General features: G+C 45.7%; 1 protein-coding gene across 4 annotated transcripts in view; it reads left to right on the forward strand.

The window, feature by feature from the left end:
* Positions 1–23472, forward strand: part of PRDM16 (PR/SET domain 16) — a 324486-nt gene that overhangs the window by 9880 nt on the left and 291134 nt on the right. For all 4 annotated transcript variants that reach the window (XM_090123147.1, XM_031613660.2, XM_031613664.2 and 1 more), the window contains exon 2: positions 20670–20745. The gene's annotated coding sequence lies outside the window, so the exon portion shown is untranslated. The remainder of the gene's footprint in view (positions 1–20669; positions 20746–23472) is intronic.

Genomic DNA, 23472 nt, shown 5'->3' on the forward strand with positions numbered 1-23472 from the left:
GCCGAGGGGAAAAGCAGGAGACATGGTAAGTTAAGTAAATTCACATTTATTTCTGCAAGAATTTGCTTCAAACGCTCTTCCTGCCCTCACTGAACGTTCGCTGTTTGGACGCCCTCCACCGCGGGCGGAACAAAACGGCTCTGTTGGAGCACCAGTGTGAGGTGACCGCCGGGTCAGCGCAGGCGGCCGCGCACACCGAGCTCTGCCAGCGCTGCCATGGCTGCTGCGAGCACCTTGCTCTGCTTGGAGCCATCTCCCAGCTCCCGGGCCTGCAGGGCAGCCAGTGCTGATCCGCAGGGAGCAGCGGTTGCGGTGAGGTTTATTGGCATCGTCTCGATAGCGTTTAAATGCGTGATGGACAAGCTAGACCATACAGCTGTAATCCTACCCTGCGCTGCCAGTCAGATGTGTTCGGACAGAGATGGTCCCTGTTTAAATTCGGCCCTTGAATATCTCTACAAATGAAAGGGTTTTCAGCACCAAGGAGGACAGAATTATTTTTACCCTTAGCTAACCTCACTGTTGCCCGCGCACCAGATAGCAGATATGTTCCAGCTTATTGGGACTACAACCAACCTATTGTTTTGGTCCAGTGTGAGCTGAAGTGAACAATGGGAGACATTGTTGAGGGTCTGCTGCTGAAGGTTTTTAAATGCATGTTATGCTGCGAAGGCATAGGGCATCTGCAGTGTAACTGTCTGGAGACGTTGCTGCACAGTCTCGAGGAGTCTCCTTTACACATAAATCACTCTGTTTTAATGAGGACTTCCAGCTTCCATTGCTGTAAGTTTAGGGGCTCCTCTAGACAAAAGTGGCAAGAGTGTAATGGTAATTATCTGTTATATTTTATCTACTGTACTCCCGTCATGATTGTGCTGCACTGAAATTGCTGTTTGCATATCCCATAGGCAAGGAATGTTAGCAAACAGGATGGCTATGCTTGGATAAATCATATTCTATTTAAAACTTCCATACCTTTTCTGGGTCAGTCGCGTCCATCCCTTAGAAATGAGTGTAAGATCTTCCTTGCTTCCAAAATACACTGCATAATGGTATTTAAGGTAAGAGCTGATTCACCTTCTATGTACATTAAAAGAGATCATTTCATCAGTATGCATCACTTGGTCCTTTACGCATGAGATCTGTAATTTTTTAAAGAAAATTTAGAAATTTGATTTGAAGTTCCTTGCAAAACTGATCTGCTTTAGCATCCATGGAGAGACTCTTACAGATGAGCTCTGACTTGCTTTCTGCAGTAGGTTGATACCTTCCCTGCCACGTGAGCTGGAAGGAACGCTTTGTGTAGGGCAGTGTGATGGGCACCTGAGGCAGCCTAACACTCAGCCAGTGCAAGCCTTGGTGCCCAACATGCCTTCCAATAGGGATCATCTCTCTTTTGAACACAAGATCTGCTGACTTTTCAATTGTGGCTGCTATCCCATGTCTCTGGCATCTGCAGAAGTGTCAGAAGCGTGATGGTTTGCTAGTAGTGCTCAGTCCCTTCATGAGAGCACTAGAAATAGGGACAAGAGTTCAGAATGAGACTAACATTTTATACAGATTTTTGAAATGCAGCTGACTTGTTTGACTTCCCCACTGGCAATCAGGGTCCTCTAGCCAGGATGCTCTGAATCTCTGCAAGTAAACCAGGACCCTGTTACCAGAACTTGGTACCTTAGTTTCAGCCATCAGTTACTGAAAGTGGAAGAGACTGAAACATGGGATGCTTCATCTTATGCCATTCATCTGTTCTCTCTGAAGTTGCTGCTGAGCCCTGAAGCTCTGGTAAGTAATACAGCCAGTCCACGACAGAATGCAGCTTACAGCTGGATGACATTTTACACACGTTTAGAGTGTCTCACAAGATGTTCTCCAATTAGTCATCATCACTCACAATATGTTTTACATATTACCACACAGTTTACAGTCAGTCAGACTAATACAATTGCAGTGCAGCTGCTCACAGCAAGACACAAAGGTTATGGCACTGTGTACATAAGCAAGCTGTGAAAGTTACAGCCATCCAGCTCCTTTACCCTCTTGTGCTTTTAAAAGCCAACAGAAGCAGAAACAAATAGTGAGCACGCCTCTCATTTCAGCCCTGGAAAAACATTTGAAAGCATGGAGTGAAAGGAGGGATTTTGTTTTTATAATTTGATTCCCATTGCTGCAGCTGCAGCCAAAACCTTTGGATTCTGGAAAAAGTTCAGAAAGTGCTGCTTTTTGGAAGAGGTGGTGTTTATTGGAAAATTACATCTTGCCCACTAAAAGCTGACAGTGTAAGTACTCCAGTCTATTAAAAGCTGCAGAAGACACCGTTAAGAGTTTATTTAATGATTGCTACAGATGGGCTTTGGGAACTTGGAGCCTGGCATTGGCATATTGGGTCTGAGATTCAGTTCTGAGGACACAGAAACCATCACTGTTAACCATATTAGTGACTTCCCTTGTCCACCTACATGGTTACAGCAGAACCAGCTGCCGTAGTTAGGCTCTGCCTGGTAGTGTGGCACATTCTCCTAAAGAAATGAGAAAGTATCAGAGGTCAGCACAGCAGCTCTGTGTGAGGAGCTGAGCTGTGACCAAGGATGCCCAAGATTGAGCCTGAGAGCAGCGTCAGGCTCAGACCTGGATTTGACCCTGTGGAGTTTCCTGGAACCCCCTGAATTATGGAATAAAAATACCTCATGGAAAGACAGGAGCCACTGCCTCAGGAAGGTTAGGCCAGATCAAAACTCCATTAAGTTAGATTCCAGCTGCTCTGCTCACTTCAGTGGTGCCCACTGTCTTTGAGTTCTACACATGTTGACCGTTAATACCAAGTTCTTGTGGCATGGGAGCAGAAGTGTGAAGCTCAATGTCCTGCCTTGGTTCTGGATGAGACTTCAAGGACCCACGTGGGTTCTGCTCCTTGTCCCTATGAGTCAGCTGGCAGAAGACCAGCTGCAGCTCTCCAGAAGCCACGCTCCTCTATTAATTCTCTCTTCTCATTTGCTCTGCTGATTCTTTTGTCCTGGCCTGAGTTGTCATTTCCGTGCTGTTGAGAGGAGCTGCCTTCCCCCGAGCATCAATTGCACTCTTACTACAGCGAGCAGCACGCATGTTATAAAGATGCCAATGTCACAGCTGTTTAGAGTGAATTCAGTGTAATTCAGTTTTACAAGAAGTGCTAGGCTAAATCGAAATCAACACTGCTTTCAGCAAAATACAGTTATAATTCTTTTGGCCTGCTAACAAAGTATGTGTTGCCATGTTTGTCTTTCGGAAGCAAAATAAAATATGACATTTACTGACAGCCTGCTTCAAAAGTGGGAAGGCCTGATCTCTCTTATGCGTAGAGACTGGAGGAAATCCTCTCTTGCTCCCACTTCCCTGGGAAGAACTGCCCCAGTGCATAACCACAGCGAAGGGAGCGCGGGCAGCAGGCATGGCTGTAGCCTCTCACAGAAAGATGAATTACTCTGCTGGACTGTGTGATTTTCAGGAGCAGTATTTTCAGCATTTAGCTCAATTTAGCTCTGTGAGAATTTCTGGTAACTGGCATGGAAGTCATGCAGAATTTCAGTGCTTAGCATGAAGCTGATGGAGGGGCAGAAGTGCTGTGGGTTTTTATCCTTCTCTGCTGGGTTCAGGCTGCATCATGGGCCTGAAAAGCATCAAAGGCAGCTGTCTTCTGATAGAGTTTTACAACTGAAAACTGGAGAATTCAAATTAATGGTATGAATTGGATGCTGTGAAGAATCCTGTGTGACTCTTTGGACATCCTTGGAGAGCTTCCTTCAGATCCTGGAAAAAGAGAGAAAAAGAGTTGTGTATGCAAACAAAAATTTGTTCTCTCTCTTCCCCTTGGAGGAATGCCCTTGCCTACTCACCTCTCAGGGCTCTGGGCTCTCTCCCACCCAGATGCACACTCTCCCTCAATTCTTTCCCTTCAGGACATGTGCTCAGAAGCAGACCCTCCTGTGCTACCCCTCTTCAGCCATATGGAAAGTTCACAGCTAAGACAATGTTGGCTGCTCTCCTAGCATTATTTTGTGCCTCTTCAAATCTTGTTATGTTACTTTAGTGATAAATAGTCATAATAAATTCTTCAATAGTGTGAAGATAGGTCGTTACTCATCATCACCAGGCTGTGAAAAGGTCATAAATCTGGAATAAAAGCCATTCGTTTGGTTGGAGAATCCAAAGCTTCACTGTTTAGAAGGATTCATTTCCACCATCCTCCTCAGTTAATCATTCTATAAGTCCTCATAAATATCAAAGGCAAAGGGAAAGAATGACCTCTTCTTGCTATGCCATGAAATGTGTGATGTTGTGCCATGAGTTTTTACTTCTCAGCTCACACGTGAAACATTCAGCAGCAAACCAGAGGCTGCAATGTGAAGTTTCACACTGGCTGCACTTCCTAGGCCAGAAAAGGAGGCAGGCACAAATGGATTCCAAGCAGAAAAGAAGACATCAAGAATGACATGCGTACATATATGTTGATGTATTTTCTCTTATGGTTTTGTAAAGTCTGTATCAGTAATACAAATTTTAAAAATATGGGGCCATACTCCTCTGCATCAGCACCTCTCCAGCTAGATTTAGAACAGGCTTGGCTGTTTTATTATCCTATAAAGATTATCAGGAATTTATGAAATGTGTCTTATGAAAGACAGTGAAGTAATGACAAATGAGTCCCGAAGACTTTCATACTGGGAAAAAAAATAACATAAAACAATGGGAGAAAAGCACATGTTGTATTGCCATTAGACAGAAAGACGAGGAGCACATAAAGCCAAAGTACCTGAAATAGCTGCAGTGCCTGCGCCGTGCCTGACTCCTCCAGGACCTCACTGCAGGTCTGCTGCAGTTCTACAGGTGGAACCACTGCAAAACAGGAGTTAGCATTGGCCAAGAATTCATTGTCCAGATGTGCAAGATATTATTTCGTCTTTAAAATGCCAGTTTTCCTTGCGGGAAGGGTTTCTGACATTCTTGACTTGGATTGTGTTTTGGAAAAATGCTTTGAGTTTGTCAAAATATGTTATTTTGATATTTTAAAAAAGAAATAGTCTTTTTTTTCTTTGTAGCTTAAATTACTCGTTGCTTTGAAGGTAGTGAATTGAACACATTTAAAAACATTCAAAATGTTCAAAAAATGAAATGCTTTGAAATTACAGAAAAGATGTTTTGGCTGACAGAAATGATTTTTTTTTTTCAAATATTTTCTTCAGGAATTTCTACATTTCTAGTTTTGGTGCATTTAGTCTGATTGTTTTTTTTTTTTTTTTCCCCATATTTTGAGTTTTTTTCTTGCAAAATATTATTGAAGTCCTGCCTGGAGAGCTCACATCCAGCTCTCTTGCAGCATTCACCCCTGCCAGGCCCATGAGAAATACCCTGTGGTACCCTGATGGTGAGAGATGAGATAGATGAGGAGCACAGGATTTCCAGCTGGCCAGTGAGCAGCCCTACTGCAGGCAGCATCCCAAGCTGGAGCTGAGCTGGGCTCAGCAGGTGGAAAAGGAGCCTGTGCTTCCTGCCCCTGGGGCTGGGTCAGCAGGGATAGCTGGTGAAGCTGGGTGCATAACACTGAGATATAAATTCACCTACAAGGGATGTCATTCACGTCTGCTTCTTTCCCTCATTTTTACTTTCTCTCCAAAGGGAGTTAATATGAGCAAACATAATTCTTTTTTTTTTTTTTTGGCAACTTGAATAACCCAGATGGTTGCTATGCTGCCTTACTTAGTTACAGAAAGGCCAGACTTCAATTGCCATCCACTTGGAATAAGGAGCGGGCAGATCTGTGGTTCCAGAGCTGCATGCAGCTTAGTGCCAATGTAAGAGGTGGGTTATCCTGTACTGCTGCTGCTCCGCTTGAGAGAGGAGGTGAAATCTGGAGATGCGTGTGCTCATGCTCAGTGAAACCCAGTGAGCTTTGCTGGGGACGGGGAGGAGGGAGGTGGCTGTGGGGTGCTGAGCTGTGCTTCTCAGGGCTCCAGCAGGAGTTCAAATGAATGTATTCAGGGGAGCAACCACCATGATTGATTTATGCGCTAGCTTTGAACCAGAAACTATATAAGCAAGCAATAAATCATGGCACTGGAGGAACACAGAAGCTATTGCCTGCGACTAGGCAAGTTATGAGAAGGAAATAGAAAAAAAAAAAAAGGAAGAGAAAGAGAATTGTCTATTTTTAATAAATTGTTTGAGCTCCAGCATTAATGGGCTAGGCTTTGCCTTGGGATTAGGAGCCACCTTGGGAACCAGCGAGCGCTATCTTTGCCTTCTCATAACCTCATTAACTCCATAATGTTAAACACATTCCCGGCCGGGTTTGCTGGTCGTGGCTCTGCCTGCCTCCCTCGCAGCACCGCAGCCCATTGCACAGGCACCTCTGTGAGAGCCCTGCAGTGAATGGCAGCGATCCCCTCTTAGCTGTTATTGTCTCTGCCTTCAGATAGCTAAGCAGGTATACACTTAAGTCCAAGATAAACACTTCCTTGGCCTCTCATTTATTGCAGATATAAACTCCTATAAAGCTCGCCACTGTGCTAGCTATCATGCCCTCTATCGCCTTTTTGCAAAATGTAATCCATAAAATGCTTTCATGGTAACCTTATACATCGGCAACCAGTGATAACATCTCTAGGCCCCCGTGACAGACAGGAACTCGCAAGCATGGAGTTAATAATGCAAACTTTCAAAAAATGAAACTGGCAGAAAGAGACGAGGAGGGGAATAAAAGGGGCCGGTGTGGCTGTAATTGGGACCATGTGAGCTTCCTTAGAGAGGGATTAAGGGAAAGAGACAGGCCTCGCCCGCGAAGATTAGTTTCAATTAGACGGGCTGGAGGCGAAAGTCAGGACTTGGTGAAAGATTAAAACAAGAAGGGAGAAAGTTTCCATTGCTTTTGCTCCAGGCCTACACAAGAGGGTTCAGTGAGATCATGCTAATTGAAGGCAAAGCTTGCATGGAAGTTAGGAAGAACTCGCATTAATTGATTCGATGCTGTGATTTTTTCTTTATCCGCAGTGTTCTTTTGGGTTGTTCTTTTTTTCAGTCTTTTTTTTTTTTTCCCTCTTTCAAAATGCAAAGAGGGAGAGACCGTGCCCAGAGCTCCGTGTGGATGAAGGAGGCAGGAGGGCCTGCGGTGGACGGGTCCTGATGGCACTCCATCCTGCAGCCCTGCTCAGGTTAGCATCAGCCAGCAGAGCCAAATTGGCGGTGTCACCATTCCTGCTGCACAGCTGAGCGCCTTGTTTCACAAATTAAAAAGTCTGTTCCATCGACAGATTTGTTTTTCCTGCAAGAAAGTCTAATTTAGAGCATTAATTAAAAGTACTCTCAGAAGTGTGCTGTATGGAAGTCAAGCAGGCTTTGCTTTTTCCAGCTCTGGGGTTGAGTGGAGATGACACATGATTTCCTCCTGGCCACCATAATAAGGAGCTCTTCAGGATGTGGCCAGCAAGGTATTTCAGTCCATCTCTGGCTGAGAGAATACAGCGTAGGATAACTGTGGTGCCAGTGAGGGAAAGGAATTCCTTTTCTCCTCCTTCCTCCCTCTCCTCTGCTTCCAATCTGAGTGAAATCAGAAATAGTGGAATCACAGAAGTCAGCAGCGGGGAAGCGGTGGGGAAGTGGGTCCATGCCATCACCCTGCAGCTCTGCTCCTCGGTGCTTTGTCTGCTTTGCAGCACAGTGAGCACTGACATTACAATTACACCATTTCCTTTAAGAGGAAACTATTCCAAATATGAATGGGTTTTCATGTTAAGAATTTTCTCCCTTGCCCCCTTGATAATAGTGGAAGCTATAGGAAAACATATATCCAATCTTTCTATATTAGATCAATATTTTTATTCCATTAAGCTTGTCTCTGAGGACCGAGATACATCATCTTTTGCCAGATTTCTGTATCAGATTGTCACTCTGTGGATTTTTGTTTCATAAAGCTTTGGAATTACAATGCCTACTCAATTATAGTTAAATGCATTTTCACAGCCGGCCAGAAAAACATTAGCACTAATCAAAAACATCGCACCAACAGGGATTCCCAAAGAGGTTTTTTGTTTTGTTTTGTTTTATAAAAGTGTTCTCTCAGCTAGAAACATCCAAAGACAACCACGGATGTGATCTGCTAAAGAATGAGAGAAAGGATTTGTGATCTCGCTGCAGTGAGATCTGTCTTCCTTGCAGATGACAGCTGACACCAAATTTTTGCACTGAAGCTAGGATCAGTACTCAGGGGGGGTCACTCCTGACAGCTCCAGTGCTGTAATTGCAGCTCGCTCCCATCCTCGGGCTCTGGCTTCACATGGGCACCTTATTTCATTTCGGTTTCTTGATTCCTGTTGCATTTTTTCAAATTCACAATGAAATCAGATACCAGGAGCTAATTGCCCGCTACATTTCCATTTTTCATGTTAAGAAATGGAAGCGCTCCCCTGTAGGATCTCCCTTGGCCACTAGGTGACTCTGTGATGTTTTGGACACCAGTGAAAGCAGGGAATGGCTCTGGAGCTCAGGCGGAGAGGAGCCCAGCTCGTGTCTGCGGTGATGATGTGTTCCCGTAGGGATCTCTCCTTTAACACGACGTATCGTTGCCACACATCGCAGCATCGCAGCCCCGCAGCGCTGCAGAACCCGGCCCTGAGCACTGGCTGGGGGACACGAGGTTCAGGGCTTTGCTTGGGACCTGGCCCTGCCCTCAGCCAGGCTCTTCCAGCTATCGGAGGCATTGCAGTGGATATGTGGGAGTGCTGCACTGTCTGAATATGCAGTATCAAAAGTTGTAAGACCGAGCTGTTGTTCAGCAGAACGAATTGACCTCATCTGCTACCACTGCACGGCACCCAGACACAAACATCGCTTTGTAATTATATTTCTTTTAAATGGAAACATTGACAGCATTCCAGTTTTTCCCAGTCAAAACCCAGTATCCCTGATTTCCTCTCCCCACCACCCCTTCAGGTTTGTTGGGTTTTTTTTGTTCTTTTTTTTGACCTGGAGTTATTACATGGAAGCCTGATAAATGGATGCAATGAATGAATGTTTTCCAAATATCGTAGGAACTATTAAGAAAGTGGTTTTCCTTCTTCCCCTTTTTCCTTCCCACACTCCCCCCACACACCCCACAACTAATAGCACACAAATAGCACTTCATGTAATTTTGGCTACTCTCCACTATTCCAGGCAGACTTCAGGAAATCTCTTGATTTATGGTTGGGTATCCAAAGGCAGCATGCTGCCTGCTTCCTTAAGGGGTGCCTATTGGTGACATCAAGTAAGTTGGAGGTGCAGTATTTCAAATAGGGAAAACCCATATTTTAGTCAGATAACTCCGTGTTTATACTTATAAATTGATTTAGGAATGAAACGAGCTCCTTTCATGGTCCTCACTGGCTTTAGGGTCTTTGTTATGGTATACTCAGACTGTTCTTGAAATTTAGTTTACCGAAGTAGAGCCAAGGTTTTCTATCTGTATTCCCAAGAGCTGCCCAACTGAATTCAATAGGGCTATTCACATTAATAGGTAAAGCAGGATTTGGGACACAGTTCAGAAAAGCCATCAAGCACAAGCTTAGGGCCTGCTGTCCCCCTGGTTCCCTCCTGCTGCTGGCTGCTCCAGGGGCATCAGCTCTGTTAGCTGCTCATGTTCATAGAACTGCAGAATGGCTTGGGCTGGAAGGATCTCAAAGATCATCCAGTTCCAAGCCCATTGCTGGGGCAGGGTTGCCAACTGCTAAATCAGGCACTAGGTCAGGTTGCCCAGAGCCCCATCCAGTGTGGCTTTGAGCACCTCCAGGGATGGGGATATTCCTGGTCTGCAGATGCAGTGCTTGGAATGATGTTCAGGCTGAAGGTAGAGCTGCAGCCGACTGGTTTGCCCTTGTATTTGGTTTCTGACCTTCTCTAAGGCTCTGTGATAATTCATTATCACATAAATTCCCCACTGTTGTGGGGTGTGCAGATGTTGGCAGTGTGCTGGCATTTTCCTGCTCCCTTTGAGCAGCAGTCCTTGAGAAATAGCTCATTGTTGGGCACTGAGCTGCTCTGGGGCTTGTGTTATAGGTGAAGGCTTGGGACTGCTGCTGTTCTCCTTGTGTGGGTTTAATGTCCATTATATGGGTTCCTTTACCGTGAGGGACAGAATTATCCTGATAGTTTTCCTCACATCCCGGCTACATTTATCAGCACTGAAATAAAGTCTGGCTGGAGACAGATGCCCAAGGGGCTGTAGCAGAAAAGTAGCTAGGAGGTGTAGGGAAGAAAATCAGTGTTTCCATCCTGTAGGACTCCAGTTCTCTCTGTTCATGGCCTGGAGGTGTCGGGTGGGTCCTGCTGGCTGTCACTGATCTCCCGTTCCCAGTGCTGTGACTCTAGGTTCACATCCAGGGAGAATTTCACATACGACCTTGCTGCTCTACCATGGAACATGTCCGAGACCTGCCAGGTTAGCACTGTGCTTAATTAATGCCCACTGTCACTGGGGACTTGTAAAATGTTTCCCCAGGAGTTGCAGGAATGAACAGCAGCTCAGCTCAGGTTCTTCCACATGGACCGGCACAGTTGCTGGTTCTGCAGGGATGTTCTGGTGACATCTGCTGTGCTGGTGTGAGCCTGGCTGCAGACATCATTTAGTGCAGGGTGGGAGAGCTGTCATTACCAGTAACGAGGCAGGTTTCACATTCTTCAATCCAACTTCTTGCGATGTATGCAATACGAATTGAAGAATGCAGCTGGATGTCACCCGAAAAAAAAAAGTTCAACAACATTAACTGTGAAACAAATGAGTTAAACCTTTCCTTTCCACAGCACTGTGATATTACACACATCTGCTTTACTTCTGGATTGTAACAACAGGTAAAGCTTCTCCCAGGAATCAGACCCAGCTCACAGAGCTGCAGAAATCAGAAGGTTTTTGAGTTCCATCTTGCAGTCCTAAAGTGGGCACAATTCCCGTGGGCTCCATTCCCCGAACAACACGAAGATCCCAGGAACAAGTCACTTTCACACGAGTTTGGTGGGGAGGGAAGCTTTGTGGAGGCCCAGGGCAGTGCTTGCAGGCTGCAGGGCCGTGCATCGCTTTGTCCATTGAGGGCCCTGCTCCCATCCCACCCCTCCCGCGGCTTCGTTAAATTCTCAGATCGTGAGGGCATGTAGGGAACAGCTGCTTATGATCTCTTCACAAGTGCTGGGTCATTGGTAAACAACCATCCCTCCACCCTCCCGAGGAAAAAAAATTATACAAAAAATGTATTCATTTTCCCCGATGATGAAGAGTAATGAAGAGCACGTGCACGCCGCACTAAGAGAGAGAGAAAAAAAAAATGACAAATTAAATCATGTCTCGTTTGACAACCCTTTAAGTGTAACAGATCTGCACTTGTGCTGTCTGACAGGCATGATTGATACCACGGAGCACTCGTCAATTTTTAAACACACAGACTGAACAAAGAGTCACTTCATCCCAGTGCTTGCAGTTTACAGGCAGCCCAGCGCTGCGCGGGGCGAGCACCCCTTCGTGCGGGCTGTTTTACTTGGCAACACACTGCATCTCTCTGTTTGGACAACTATATTTATTTTTATGATCCTTAAAATATTGTAACCCAGTCAACTCAACAGTCATTTAAGGTAATTTCTGGTCTGAACAGCATCTATTTTCTGGACAATTTTACAATAACGTATGTTTGCTATGGGCCAAATTCTTTGTGTAGGTACCTCTGTTTCTGTGCTTTATTCATAGCTGTTAGCTGGGAAGGCCTCACAGCATCCAGTGATTTCTGAAAAGCTGGAAGTTAAACCTCCTGGTTGTTTGGGACCGTGTTGGCCATAGGTGATATTCAGCAAGGTACTTCTTTATTTGCAAGGTCTTTCTTTGTCTACAAACGAGCCCAAACCAGAGGTGAGCTCTTTAGATGATGTTTTTGGATGAAAACTTCAGTCTGAACAGCTCAAAGTGGCAAATGTAAAAGAAGGTCCTACAGTAAGGGGTCTCTGATTAGCAGTGTTTCCTCTATTGTGAGCTTGTAAATGCACTGACAGGCTGGAGGATGATGTTTGTTGAGTTTTACAGCATTTCCTCCTGAGTTGGTGCAAGTATCTACTCTGAGATATCATCAAATTCCCTTTCACAGGATGAATCACCCCTTGATGGTGTTCGTTCACCTCCGTGGCAGGGCTGCACAGATGTGTTGAATGCACAGTGCAAAAATCTGCTCTGCACATTATTACAGCCAGTAAGGAATTGATTCACTTAGGGCACAGAAGTGGAAGGGAGGGTCTGTGCACCACCACTGTAAATAGACTGGGATGTGTTTTGTCCTTTGGGAGGAGACAGAGGAGTGGAATAACTTTGATTTTTAGGGACTTCAACAATTTGAAGCACAGATTTGGAGCAATGTCCCGTCCTTCCTCTGCAGGGAGCTCAGAGGCTCCAGGAAGCAGCAGTGACCTCTCTCATTTCCAGACGTACTCGACTCCACCTTTTTATTTCCATGGCATTATTTATTAGCATGAAAAAGGAATCAGCACAGCCTTACGACTTCTGTTGGGAATCAAATCTGTGGTCTCCAGAAGCCCAAGTCCCTCTTCAGACTGAAGTTTAGGAGATGCTTACACACACATCACCCACGTCTGTGCAGGGATGAATTCCTTCATCTGGGCTTTCATTCTGGGTGTCCTTACTGTTTGTCCTGGGTGCTTAACTCCATTAAGGGTAGATGCACAACTGTTTATTTAGACCTTTTTAACCTGACAGTTCCAATCAAGCTAATTCATCCGAGAGAGACCAACCATCCTTTTATTTATTTTAAACTATTTTACCAAGGTAACTCAATCCAAGCCATCTCCATATCTAGTTTACAAGAGAAGCCTTGGTGACAACATCTGTCCTGTGTAAAATGTCAAAAAAAGTAAAAATCATAAAGCTATCAGAATTGTTGTTCAGATGCACAAACCAAAATGAGCTTCCAGCATCACCGCATACCCAGTGAAGAAGAAAGGTCACAAGGAGGTACTGGGGCCACCAAGGTCTTTGTCAGGCTGCAATATGCTCAGTGCAATTTGGGATGTGCTCTGGGCAGTGGAATCCATGCCTACAGATCCCTGGTAGGAGGTGGTAGAGCTGGTGGTGGGACGTGGCATTGCTGAGGACAGTGCTTTGGCTTTTGTCTTTCTCTTGTGCAGTTTGTTTGCAGGTGTTAGGTTGCTGATATATTTGGAAAACATGCATGTCTTCTGCACAAAATGGAGTGCTTTAGCAGACGATTTTAAACCGTGCACAGGTTGAAGAACCTGTGGATGAAATGCTTGTTAATGGGCCATAGCAGACTTCCAGTTCCTGATGTAGCTGATCAGATACATCAGCAGAAGGTTAAAAGAAAACAAAAAAAATGCTGCAAAATTCAGAATCTTGGGACCTTCTAATATCTGAATGGATAGAGGGGGGTTGTGTCACACTCGTCGTTATTTGGATGTTAAGCTGCACACATTTCCTAAACTGCACTGGGGGGATTTTACACCTTGCTCATGAAAACCAATTTATTTTAAATGAAAATGTGAAGTACTTTTGTTATCCAATAAACCAGGGAAAAGTCTGATATGGTTCCACTGTAAGAGGTTCACTTACACCAAAATGACAATTGTAGCACAACATTAGAAATCCTGCAGCAGTGTGAGTGAGATAAGTGGCTGTGAGTGTGACGGCCCTTTGTGGCCCACAGACAGAGGAAAGCTGAGCAGCTCCCATTGCTCAGATGCTTTGGCAGCGCTCGATGGCTCGTCTTGATCCTCACTGATCCCACAAGCTCTTGTATTTCAGGAAGAGGTGGAAGCCTGTGGAATTTATTTGTCACTTGAGCTGGCGATGACCATCAGGAATGAAACCTGTGTAGTCCATTATTACTTGCCATTGTGTTGTGAGTTCTTGTTTAAATTCACTCCTGCACAGTGTGTGGTTTGAAGGGAATTTCATGCTGGTGGAACACTCCTTATCGACAGGCTGCAGAATAACATTTGCTGTGTGTGCACAGAGCAGCGTGGTGTGCATGGCAGGAGCTGCCCTGTGCCTCCTGGTTCAGCTGTGAGCTGGTAGGGCTGCCCAGCTGTGCCCTGTGGGTACAGCTGCCAGAAATGCAATGTCCCAACATCTGGGACATCAGCACACCCTTAAGCCAAGCAATATTGAAATCGTTGTTAATATCCCTTTGTTGCTAAAACTGCAAAATGGGTTTAAATTGGAGTGAGACAGAAAAACCTGCCCAGTTGAACCTCCTGATTTCAACAAAACCTGCCAGAAATAAATCTAATGGAAAACATTGTCCACACGTTACAGAAGCCAAACAAACACACCTGAGAAAGCTCTGTAAATGTATTATGACTGAGACTTGTTGTACACAGAAATGAGCCACATCTGCTCTTGGTATTGCACTCACATCCACGTGAAAGGAAAGATTAAAACAAGATACCAACATAAAAATAGATTGATATAGGAGAAGTGAGTGGGAACTCCTGGAAAGAGATTGTTAGATAGTGACTGCTTGGAATTAGTCCAAACCCAATTGCAGCTCAGAGAAATTGGCTTTCTGTTGGACCATGTTTTCAGTAATGCAAACCAGTGTGTGCAGGGGGGGATGCGATTGTCATTACGGAGAGCTCCTGCCAGCATAGTAGCTCAGACAGCAGGGATAGCGTGTTATGTGCTGATGCTTTCCAGGACATCAATTCAGCCCAGTTCTGCTGGGCTGTTGCTATCAGAGGATGTGAGTTTCTGAAGCACACTTTCCCACAGGGTGTTATCTTGGCAGTACAAGGTTAAGGTCCTTCCCGTCGTACTTCAGAGAAATGCCTCCACCTTCCTGCAGTCTTCAGGTTTCAGCCAGCACTGCTGCTCTTTGAGGATAAAGGAGGGGATTCGTGTTTCAAGGAGCGGGCAGAACAATTGGGAAAGCCACCCCCTGTTTCTGTTACAGCATAATCCCACCTGGGAGAACGGCTCGCTTCTACTTCAAAGCCTGTCAGGTCAGAAGCCCCTCGGAAGGGAGCTGCTGCTGCACAGATCACACACAGGGCTGTGCCCAGGGCTTGGCTGCAGGGCCGTATGGGAGCAGGCAGCTGCTCTGCAGGCAGGGCATCACCCTGGTCCTGCAACTGGGGAACCCCAGCATGTTGGCTTGGGGTTGAACAGCGGTAAAATCAACGAGTTAGTTGAAAATGAGTTGTTGCTAAACCCCTACCTTCTCTTCAGATGCATGCAATAACTGAGCTCTCTGTCCCCAGCCATTTGCTGCGTGCCGCTGGATAAGGCTGCATTCCGTTGCAGAGGCAGCAGGTGCTGATGGTTGGGTAACTCAATCCAAATATCAATTGAAGCACATCTTAAAAAACACAAGTTACACAAATATAAAGGGGAGTCCACAGAATGCGATTTTCTTCCTTTGGACCTGGAAAGCCTGGTGGTGTCTGTGGTTTTGTAAAAACTTCTCATGCTTTATTTATTTTTATTCCTCTGCTAGCCCTTGGGTAAAGATTACTTTCAAACAAGCTGGTTTACTGTTTGCATAAAGCAGGCTTAAATTCAGTTAGAAATAGATCATTTTTCAAGTAAAATTCCCCAGAAAATAATTACAAGTATTTGGAGGCATTGGGGAAATCATCAGAAAACTTTCTCTTTAAGGCCTGGTGACACCTGGCAATTAAAAATAAAAATCAATTTCTCATTGCAGACCTTCCTCCCTCTCCTTGGGGACAAATTAAACTGAGCTGCCGAAGTTTCAGGCATAGCTCTAAATCCAGCATCCTTTGCTTCTGGGTAGATTCTACATTCTACAAATTATTTCTTCCTGGGAAAGTGTCTCAGATTCATATTAATGAGGATTCCATGTTTGTGGTTAGGAGAAATTTGGTCTTGTGGCTTAAGCAGCCTCAGGACTCTCATTACACACGAGAGGTTAATAATCTAAACTAGCAGTTAACTAGCTCTGGTCAGCGGAGCATTATTGCTTTTGGCTCACACTGACTGAGCTTGTCTCTTGTCCTCTGCAGTGCCAGAGATGCAGGTGAGATGCAGGTGAGATGCAGGTGAGATGCAGGAGGCTGAGCAAGGCTGGCTGCAGGTCAGCTCAGGTACAGTCTGTCTGTATCAGTAGGATTACGTTCCTCTTGTGGCAGAGAGCTGGAAAGAAACAGTGCAGGTATTCCTGACATTGAGCAATTGCAGCTGAAACAAGAGGGCACTCACAAATTAGCTCTATCCTTCTGCACCCTGTGGAAACTTTAGTTTTAATTGCACAGACTCCAAGCAAATTAAAAAGAAGCAACCAAATCAGTTATCAGGCTGAGTTCCTACAGTATCCTGACAGCTGGAGGCCCCAGAGGCCTCTGCAGGGTCTGGAGGCTCTGCATCACCCCCTGCTTCAGCTGCAAGAAGTAAGGACAATTTGAATCTGCAAGTGGTCTTTGTGCAGTTACGGATCAAGCTCTGTTCCCAGTGGAAAAAATAGGGCATGATCAAATATTACAAACTATGGTCCACTTTTTCCAATGTGTTTTATTTCAAGGACACAGTTTATTTAACACAGTGTCTCTAATTGATGTTGGAGCATCAATTGGCTCGGAATATCCAGAGAATTACTTGTAGTCTCACTAAACTTTGTCTGAGAACAGGCATATGAGAAACCCAGAATGCTATTCTGTAAAACCCAGCAGAAGCACAATCTGCCTGGAGAGACTTGTCTGAAAGCTTGCATTGAGACAGCACCATATGCTGCCCATGCAGTGCCATCCCATCCCACCCCTGCTGCCAGCAGTCAGCACAATGCTGAGAAGTTCAGCCACGCACTCCCAGTTTCCTCGCATTATAGGGTCGATTACCCACTGGTTTCCATGACGGTGTGATGCTTCACTGCCCGCACTTTGCATGGGGCTGCAGTGCAGAAGGCTGTGCTGGGAGCAGAGGCAGCTCCAGGGCTGCTAAGAGAAGCAGAAGTGCCCAGGATGCACAGAACCTGCTGGCTGTGCTGCGTGGGCCCATCCTGGATTCCTCTGTGCATCAGGAAAGCCGTCTCTGCACTGGCAGCTCCCCTTGGGAAGAGGTGCCTGGGACTCCAGCCTAGCCATACATCTCTGTCAAAATCTCTATGAATAAATTAACCTTTTTAAAGATTAGTGCACCCTAATACCTCAGGGTTTTTTTTCTTGTTTTTTTTTTTTTTTTTTTTTTACCAGAACAAATGCTAAAAATGCCTTGACAGACCTTGCTAGGTTTTGTGCTGTGGATCTTCTGTGAAGGATTATGCTGGGAATAGTTTTAAAGGCACAGCCACGTGGTTCTGAAGAGCACCGACTTGTGTCCTCCTTTGGGGCAGGACATTAATCCATGGCAAAGCATGGCAGAGCAAGAAATCTTCATTAGGGCAAATAATAGAAAAAGCTAATGAAAATCCTCATGCTTTTCCTTCTCAAACACCTCAAATTCAAACATCTCGCAGTGTTTCACAACTGTTAGTGCACCAGAGCAGAGAAATTATCTGACCTGAGCAACTTGGAAGACGTTGGTGGCCACAGGTAGCTCCAAGTTCCAAATTAACCCGTGAGACACTGGGTTCAGAGTCAGCACCCCAGCCTCTGGCTTGAAGCCTTCGGCCTCTTCATCCTCACTCCATCCCTCCCTGTGGCAGAAGGGCTGTGGGTTGTGGACCTGCCCTGCTCCCTGCCACCGCGCCGTGCAGCTGAGCTGAGCCTCTGCAGGCACTGGGCAGGGGGGGCCATTCCAGAGATGGCAGGGAGTGTTTTGGTTTTTGATCCTTTTGAGATGAATTATGGGGAGGAAGCTGTCTGCTATCAGAGGAATTAGTCAAATTCCTTGTCAGATGTGCAATCCCATTAAAAATGCATTATCTGTTTTCAAAGCTTAAGTATGGGTGTTGGTTGAGAGTCTTTAAAATATTATTGTAAACTTTCACTGAGGAAAAGTATTCCTGTGTCTTTCATGGAGGCTAATCCCACTTCAACTACCTTAAACCATCAGCTTCTGGGGTGGCCTTCCCAAGCAGTGCTAGGCCAGAGCATGCAGTCGTTCTGGGAAAACCCTCCTGGAAGATGCATGCATTTCTTCCACAACTTTGTTAGCAGCTCTCAGCATTCAGCTGATGTGTTCTCACAATGTATCTGCATGCCTCCTCAAATTCTCCCTTTGCTTTTCTGTCTGGTGTCCAGAGTTCAAAAAACCACCTGCAACCAGGTCTGAATGTGCCCTGCAAAGAGTAAATTCGGAGTACTTAAATGTGCTTAAATGTACCTGCTTGTAAAGTGAAGAGTGAAAAGTAGGTTGGAGGAACCTCAGTCAAAACTTTGAAGTAGGAATGTGTGAAAGGAAGCCATTCTTTTTCTGCAAAGGCTGAACAGGATGTCCAGAAGCATGCAACATTATTCACTTTTTGAAACACATTCCTTGGGATTCTCTTCTTAAATATATCTGCACTGATGGCACCCGAACTCCTGTCTTTCAGTAACTCCTGATTGCAGAATCACACAATCTTCCTAATGTTTCTACTCATATTGACAGGATTTCCAGGAAAATCTCATAGGTTGTTGGTGTCTCTCACTGATTTTCACAACCAGAACGTGACCCTCATTGGATTTCCAGTAGCCATGGCAAATCACAAGCAGTGTTTCCTGGCCAGCTGATGCCATTCTGTGGATTATTCACCCAGATTTTGCTCAGGTGAATTATTGGTGCATGAGAACTATGGCATTTGCACCACCTCTATTTGCAGCACAGCATTTCAGTCTCAAGCATCCTTACACTGAACAGTTGAGCTCATGAGCTGAACTTCAGAGCGAGGAGGGACGATTTATCACAGCCCAACTACTTTGTTCACCACTCAGTACAAGTGTCTCTCATTCTGCACTCTTTAATCCTTTTGTCACTGCATCATCTGAGCACACAGCTAAGAACTTGCTCATCAGTCTGTACAATGAAATGATGTGTGCTAGTGATAAGGAAGGAAGCAACCTCAGCTGGCAGGGGACTCTGCTTGGAGTGCAGCAGTACTCCACACTTCGTGCTGCTTTGTTTTTCTGCTCCATGAGCAGAACTGGCAGAAAATAGGTAAATTCCTCTGCTCTGCACAGGCCCTGCATTCCTGCCTGCTGCTCTCTGTTAGTTTCCATCTCACTGCCAGCAATGGGGCACAGCCTGGCACTTACCTACTGAAGTACCAATACTTATCAGTCGAATTGCCATTGGCTATCATTGCCCATCCACCTGTTAAAATATTGTTTCAGACAACAAAGTATGAAGGCAGCACACACACATCATAAATATTTGGGAATATGCCTCATATTTGTAAGCCATTAAAGGGCTTTGATTTTATTTTGGTGGTGGCTGAGCTCCCTGGAGATGATCCTGGGACCTGCAAGCAAATGCTGCAGATTGAGGTAAATGGTGCGGGAAGGTGAAAAGCAGCTCTGCTTCTGCTCTGGGCAATCCCGATGGGAATCCAGCCCAACACTTCTGACTGAGAGTTTCAGGACAGTTTCCCTCTCCAGCAGCCCTGTGCAGTGAGTAGCGCCTGGTGCAGCTGCACTGCGGCTCATGTTAGTATTCTGAAGCAGAGATGGTGGTGGCACTTTAACATTTCCTTTGCTAGAATAGATTTATCTCAAAATTTTATGTTGTTTTCAACAAAGCGGAGTGTTTACCATAAATAGTGGGGCCTGCAGAAAGCCTGTTGCAGGCCTGTTCCTACTAGGAAGCAGCAGTACCTCAAGCCTGAACCAATTTAGGAGGGTATTGGCCATATGATTTTAATATTAACAAGCACAGCAAGTTTGTGAGTGGGTCGTTGGCCAGTTTCATAGAGAGGGGCACCTGCAATCGATCAACACGGCTCATGCAACAAGGTGTCGATGCACAGGAGGAATAATAACACGTATCCGGTGTGTGCAGGGATCACTCAGCTCGTGGGGAGGTGTGAACATGCAGGAGAAAAGAAAACATTATGGCAAAACATTTCTATTTGTTGGTTGGTCAGCACCCGAGTCACTCTCAGTGATGTGAAAGATGCGGGGCAGGAGGGGGGAGGCAGCAGGCAGGCACAGTGCAGCTGTGGCCCTTTGTGAAGCAGGAGGGTTGCAGTTGCACGGAGCTGAAAGTCTGAATGCAAGTGGTTTTAAAAACAGGCATGGCAAGCACAAGAACCAACCCAAGGGTTGGCAAAGGGATCTGGGTCCTTGACTCCCTTGTTCTTAGGAGGCTCAGTGGATGGCCCAGATCTTTGACACATCTCGTGGCTGGCTGTTGTGGTCCTGGCATCGCAGGGAACCTGAGCTCTGCTGGGAAGGAGCTGGAAAAAACCTCCTGGTTCAGCCTCCCCTGCAGGGTCAGGACGTGGTGGACTGTCACAAAGCGTTGCCTCGGTCTGAAGGGGCTCAGGGCACCCCCTGATCTTTCATTCCCCTCTGACACATCTGCAGCTGCTGTGTCCCACTTTGGCTGCTTTGTCCAACCTTCCCTCTGCTTTATTTATCATGCTGCAAGTCCTGACTTAGCAGAATATGCATGCTCTAATTCAAGTTGCCCATATGTGCTATTGGCAACATGTGCTAGCTTTATTGTGTTACTCTCATGCTTTTCTGCAGATCTGAAATAACACGGATCTTTTTTCTCCCTCCAGATGAAAAAACCCTGAGCCTACACTCAGCCTTGCCAGTCGCTGTTTCCTGTCACTTGCGATGGCCTCTTCCCAGGACGTAAGAAAATAACCTTGTGTATTTTTTACCAATGGTAATCTGTTGTTTTGGCATTCTGTGAATGACTGGTTTCAGGCGATCCTGTCAATATACCTTGCCAGCAGCCAGGTTTTGGATGTTTGCTTTGGGAACATTTTGTGGTTGAATGGCTGTGTTCCATTCCACATGTAAACATGGGCAAAAACTCATATTTAACAGTTCTAAACAGTTGGACACTGGTCAAAGAGGCTACCCTCCCCCTTCCCTTTAATGCATTGAAATTTTGCATAAAGTACAGTACAATTTAGTAGCTGGAATGTCCAGGTCCTGCCAAATGTATGATTTTGTTTTATTTTATTTTTAAAAATGCTCAGCACAAAGACTGAGCCTTTATTTGGAAGGAGATGTCAGGAAAGCAAAGCTTAATTGAATCTCAGACTGTACAATTGGAGTCATGTCTAAAAGGAAAGCTGTCTTTTCCCTCAGCATGCACTTGAAATGGAGGCCAGTTTCCACTCTCATCTGCATGAGTTTAAACCGCATAACTCTGCATGTGGCTGCGCCAGTGATGCTTGGGATTAGAACTGGGTCCTCAGCTATTTCAAGCTTTGTTTTTACTTTCTTAGACCTGTGATTGATTACAAGTATGCCAGTCTGGTTTCTTGCCTTGGCCACTCACAAGAGTCTGGCCCCAGCAGCAGGGCCTGATGTGTGCTCAGCACTTTCACAATCCACACCTGTGCTCCACACAGAGATCTCTGCATCCCTTGAGAAACGTCTCCCTGTAGTATAAGGAGCCTGTGGCAGCCCTTTGCCTATGGGCAGTTCTGTTTTGTGGGGACTTTCAAACCATTTGGTGAAGGCATTTTCCTCGGCTCCTCAGATGATGGAACCCATTTTCCACATGGAGCCCCATGTCACAGGGCTGGAGCCTGCAGGCTGCACCACAGAGCTCTTACATCTCAGGTTCCCAGCACAGGTCATAGAATGGCTTGGGTTGGAAGGGACCTTCAATTCCCCAGTCTGCCCATCAGGCTTTTGTTGCAAAGCTCTGTTGCAGTTTTTGGAGAGGATTTTTGCTGTAGAGAAAACATGAAAAACGTTTGAGAAGAGAGATCCCAGTAGCTCTGATGACGGGAGTGCTGTGCAGAGGGCTGTTTGAAGGGTGCTGAGGACAAAAAGGTCTTTATTTGGAATCAAACTTAGCTGTGGTCAGAATGCAGAAGGAAGCAGGTCTTTTCCTGCCTCGTGGGTATGAGGCAGAAGATGAATATGTTGGGCTCAGTGTGCTTGGGCTACATTGCCTTATATCCCATATTGTTTGGTCAGAATCAGCCCCATAAGCACAGAACTCACACTCCTCTTGCACACTCACTGATGGCCACATGTACTGCTTCTGTCCTCACATGCGTTTATGATGAACTGACATCCACTGTGTAACAAAACTCACCATTTCTGCAGCCATTTTAGCTCCAAGCATGCCATTTAGGACACTGAAAATAGGGGCTTTTCTAGTAAGGGATCCAGGAACAGCATAGCTCAGCCTTTCAGGCATTTGCAGTGTCGGGGCACCTTCTGGCTCACTGAATGTCCCCAGTGTGTTCTATCATGCACGGTCTATAGAGCACCAGAGATCTCTGGTAGCACTTGTTGGTGCTCCATGGATTGTCTGATCACATGGTGCTGGCATACTGCCTTATTTCCAGCTGCTAAATTGCATTCAAAGGCCATTTAAAATACTTTCCTAATAAAACTTGCCTATAAAAATAGTTACTATAGCTGCTGCAGGGATGTTCTAGGAGCTGGTCCAAAAGACAGTCCCTACTGAGATGAGATCCACTCCACTAAAAATGCTGGGAAATGTCAGCCTTAGCAGAATTTCAGCAGAAATCAAGAGCAGCAGAGAAATGGCAGGGGAAGTGTTAATCAAGCTATGTTCTTTCTCAGTTAATGCACTGTCAGTCCTGCAGCTGATGAATAAGATAGGGAACATGGCTTGGTGGGCAGTTTCTAAGCTGTTTAAATATGTTACAGTTTTGCTTATAAAGTGGAAGAGTTTGTATTAATTGGGTAAGTGGCACTTAGGAGACTGCAGGTTAGGAAGATGCAGAACGTGGCTAAATGCAGCTTGGGTGTTCGCCTTCTTTTTTCTCATCAAATCTGTGGTTGCACTTTCCTTGTAGCTGTGGGGTTAGGACAAAGCCAATCAACTGCAGGTTTTATTGCCAGCGAGCTGAGACATGCAGCTGTTTCAATTCTTTGATCACGGAAGATAGCAGAGCAAGCAAACCCAGCACTGATGCAAACTGCTTTTTATTTGAAAGCCCCTCGGTGCAGCTGCTGGGCTCCCTGGAGGTGGCAGGGGAGGGCTGGCAGCCGCTGGCAGTGCCTGCAGCAGGTATGCTCACAAACCTCCCGGCCAGGTGGATCCCGTCCTCCTTTTGCTGTTTCATGCCAGTGCCCAAGAGTGCAAGGAGTGCATTTCTTAGGAGCGAGCTGCTCCATAGCCAGAGGAAGCTCTTGGAAGCTGGCATGTTCAGACTAGGTTTGCCTTGTTTCCCTTCTTGTGGGCAGGAAGCATGTGTGTCCACCTCAGCCTTATCTCACCAGCTAGCTCCATGCTTTCACTTATCCTTCCGTTATCATTACTTCGTCAAGGCAAACCTTTCCAGGACTTTCTGACTCACATCCTGAAAACCTCTTTTTTTTCTTCTTAGAACTTTGGCCCAAGATAGAGAATTTTTTTTT

Source organism: Phasianus colchicus, chromosome 22 (genome assembly GCF_987193195.1).
Source record: "Phasianus colchicus chromosome 22, bPhaCol1.hap1.1, whole genome shotgun sequence".
Classification (NCBI taxonomy): Eukaryota; Metazoa; Chordata; class Aves; order Galliformes; family Phasianidae; genus Phasianus; species Phasianus colchicus.